Raw genomic sequence first — 4248 nt, forward strand, 5'->3', positions numbered from 1 at the left:
CCAGTATTCTTGCCTGGAAAATCCCATGGACAGTGGAGACTGCAGGCTACAGTCCCTGGGGTCACAAAAGAGCTGGACACGTAGCGACTAAACAACAATGTCTCCCATGTTGTGTGACATGTCCCTGTAGCTGGTTTTGTATATAGTAGTTTGTCCTCTCAATCTGCTAGCTCTGCGTTGCTCCTCCCCTTCCCTCTCCCGACTGGAAACCACAGCTTGTTCTCTAGGTCAGTGAGCCTGCTAAAGATTTAGCGGTTCTGATCAGAAGAATGCAGGCCTCATTAAGGTCACAGATGAATGACTCTATTCAGCATTCCCTGTAAAACAGGGAAAAGCAATCCTCTGTGCTTTATGGAGCTATTTTTTGGATGGATTTTGGATAGATAGGCAGGAGCTAGGAGGACACAGTCTTCCCTGGCAGCTCAGCTGGTAAAGCATCTGCCTGCAATGAGAAGACCCCGGTTTGATTTCTGGCTTGGGAAGATCCCCTGGAGAAGGGATAGGCTACCCAGTCCAGTATTCCTAGGCTTCCCTGGTAGCTCAGCTGGTAAAGAATCCACCTGTAATGAGGGAGACCTGGGTTCGATCCCTGGGTCCAGAAGAGCCCCTGGAGGAGGGGATGGCAGTCCACTCCAGTATCCTTGCCTGGGAAATCCCATGGACAGAGGAGCCTGGAGGGCTACAGTCCACGGGGTCGCATTCCCCGACATGCATTCACTTACTCATTCAGCAGGTATTTATTGGCTGCTTACTCTGTACAAAACAGCGTGTATGGAACTCCACCCTGCCCACAGGGACATGGAGAGCTGGGGAGGCAAGACGAGACACGCACACCAAGTTTAAAAAAGCCACCCAGAACAAGGCTTAGGCAGTGACTCCCCAGATGAAAGGCAGGGGGCAGGAGCTTCCGTCCTCAGGTCCGTCTGGTCTGGGGAGGCTGGGGGAGGAGGCAGCCTTGCAGGGTGGTGGCCGGCCGCTCATGAGCTCGCCACGAGCTCGGTGTCCGCCGCCTCTGCTCTAGGATGGCGGGGACCGCATCTCCCTAACAGTTGCTGACGGCAAGCAGTTCGATGTGCCTGGTTTTCTTCCCTGTCCCCTCCACCCCAGTGATTTCTGCCCCCCAAGAGCCCTGCTCCCGACACCCTCTGCGTGCTGCATTTGAACGGGCTGTGTCTTTACACCATCTGCACTGGCTGTGTCGCCCCATGAGGACGTGGTGGGGACTTTGTAAATATTTGTTGAACAGGGAAATAAAGAGCATCATGGTCAGAGAGTAGAGTGTGGTCTGAGCGGAGGCTGGGAAGAGCCTGGGATGCTCAGAGGAGAGGGAGTCAGCCCGCTCGGCTGGGGTGGAGGTGTGAGCGGAGAACGGTGAAGGCAGACGGGACGTCGTTGGGGTATGTCGTACAGGTCTGTGCGTCAGGCTCAGGGTCGGGACGTTGTCCTGCTGGTCCCGGGAACGCGTGAGAGCTGGGGGTGACTGACGGGGAGGGCGGAGATCAAGCTGGGTCTCCATGCAGGGTGGACCGCGCCGGGCACCGGCAGCAGTGAGCCCTGTGGTGGGAGACCCGGAGAGGCAGGGTGCTGGCCGCTCCCGGCAGACGGGGATACAGAGGCCGTGATACACAGCTGAAAGAGGTGTGTTTCTGTGTTCCCATAAAGAGCACGTTAGCCACGGAAAGGGCAATGACATAATTTAAAAATCCGGCAGGTTTTATTCAGGCCGTACCAGCATGACCTGAAAGCCTGACCTTTGGCCCCAAGGACCTGTCTCCGGTCAACCAGGCCTGCCCTCCTTGGAAGTCTCTCCGGAGGCCGGATGGACGCGATGGCATCAGACTCGGAAGCACCTGAGCCCTTATCTTTCGTGTTTACTCTGACTCCCAGGGAAGACTCCAGGCAGAGAGGTCACTCTGAAGGGAGCCTGTGGGGTGTGTGTGTGTGTGAGTGTGTGTGTGTGAGACAGAGCCTGCCCTCCTGCTTCTCCAGATCTTATCTGCAGCTGCATACAGTCTAGTTGCTGCTGATCCTAACCTCCATTGAGAGAGTCTCCGGAGCCCAGTGAACCTGGGCTTGAACAGACCACAGTTTCAGGCTCGTGGGAGCCGCGGGGCAGGCGGGTTTCAACAGACCTCTTGGCCTGCAGGTAAACAGCGAATGGTAAATGTGACTATTCAAAGACAGCTCCCGAGTGCCAGCTTTTAATTTTCTTTTTTCCAGGATGAATTAGTTTGGAAATAATGATTACATATGTTGGCAAACAGAAGCAGAATGAAAAAATGCCGGGTAAAGGAGAAAATGATTAGGGACTCCCCTGGTCGTCCAGTGACTGAGACACCGAGCTCCCGATGCAGGAGTCCTGGGTTTGGTCCCTGGTTAGGGAACTGGATCCCACATGCTGCAACTAAGACCTCGCATAGCCAAATAAATAAGTAAATATTTGTTAATAGAGGAAGAAAATTTAGTTATTTTGTTGGGGATGGGGGAGACGGGGAGGGACTGGGCTTTTGGAGAGAGAGAGGGTGCAGAAGACCGAGAAGGCAGGAAGGGATAGAAGAAACGCAGCAGGTGGGTGACAGTGCGTGGGACAGAAAAGCAAAGATTTGACTTAAGTGAAATTTTGACCTTTTCACATTTGCACTAGAATTTATTTTAAATGTGTATTAAAACGTGTACAGAAAACATTCATTTTGTAGCTGGACATGCTGCCCAGTTTTGATATTGAGTGTTAGGAAATCTGACTCAGTGTGCGCCAGAATTTTGCATTTCTACAGTGTTATTCATGACACAAGATGGTTGGATGGCATCACCAACTCAATGGACATAAATCTGAGCAAACTCTGGGAGATGGTGAAGGCTGGCGTGCTGCAGTCCATGGGGTTGGCAAGGAGTCAGACACAACTGAGCGACTGAACAACATTCATGACATCCCCAAAGTGGAAAAAAACCCAGCTGTCCATCAGCAGGTAAACAAAGCAAGTATATCCGTAGCATCGAATTTTTTTCAGCGATAAAAGGAAATGAAATTCTGACACATGCTACCACATGGGTGAACCTGGATATTTTGCTGAGTGAAAGAAGCCAATAAAAAAGAACCACGTGTTGTATGATCCCATTTACACAAAATGTCCAGAGTTGACAGATCCATAGAGACAGAAAGCAGGTTAGTGGTTCCCGAGGACTCAGGGGAAGGGACCCGGGAGTGCTAACAGCTAACGGGTTTTCCTTCTGATGAAAATATTCCAGAACCAGACAGTGGTGATGGTTGTACAACTCTCAGTCTATACTAAACATCACTGAATTGTACACTTTAAAATGGTGAATTTTATGATATGTGAATTACACCTCAACTAAAAAGACAAAAGAATCCTGCAATTCTGCAACTTCACTTCTGTTTTGGCCCTACTCTTCTTGTTTTGTTGCTATGTAAATCTTTTCCACCTGGAAACAGTATCAGTCACATGTTTCAAAATTCAAAAGACTCAGAAGAATATCTTACTCCCCTTCAATCCACCCCCAGCTACTCAGTTCCCCACTCCAAAAGTTAACTTAAAAAAAGCCTTTATTGCCAGGAATTCCCTGGTGGTCCAGTGGTCAGGACTCCATGCTTCCAATGCAGGGGCCGTGAGTGTGATCCCTGGTCGAGGAATTAAGATCCTTCATGCCGAGGTGCAACCAAGAATTAATAAATAAATGAATAAAGTGGCAACTTTTTTTTTTTTTTAAAGGGCAGCATTACCAGTTTCTTATGTGACTTTCGCAGGTTTTATGTACACAGGCAAATATGTATGTAAACCTTGCCCCTCCCCACTTTAAACAAATATTGATATCCTGTGGCTCTGTGCCTGGCTTCTTTCACTAGACAGCGCATCTGGTTGAACTCTTTCCCACCTCAGGGGGAAATAGCTGAGCTCCTTCTGAACTGCCAGAGGTGACTGGGCACCGTCAAGGGAGAACGGCAGCGGGAAGGAGCGGCAGGCAGGGCTCAAGCAGAGACAGGGAAATTAAACCTTACAAAACGCTGATGAGAGGGCTGGTCAGTAGAAATGCCATCAGGCCCGCTGTGTTCACTAGCTGGCATTTCTCAGCGAGGCTTCTCCCCTCCCCCAGACACTGGGGGTCGGTCGGAGGCCCTGTTCTTCTTGGTGATGACACTTAAAAGGAATGGCTTTCAGGTCTTTGAGAAAAATCATCCTGGGTTGTAATAGAAACACCTGCATCTCAGAAGGACAGGGGAAGGATTTACAA

The sequence above is a fragment of the Cervus canadensis genome, chromosome 28, assembly GCF_019320065.1.
Source record: "Cervus canadensis isolate Bull #8, Minnesota chromosome 28, ASM1932006v1, whole genome shotgun sequence".
Classification (NCBI taxonomy): domain Eukaryota; kingdom Metazoa; phylum Chordata; class Mammalia; order Artiodactyla; family Cervidae; genus Cervus; species Cervus canadensis.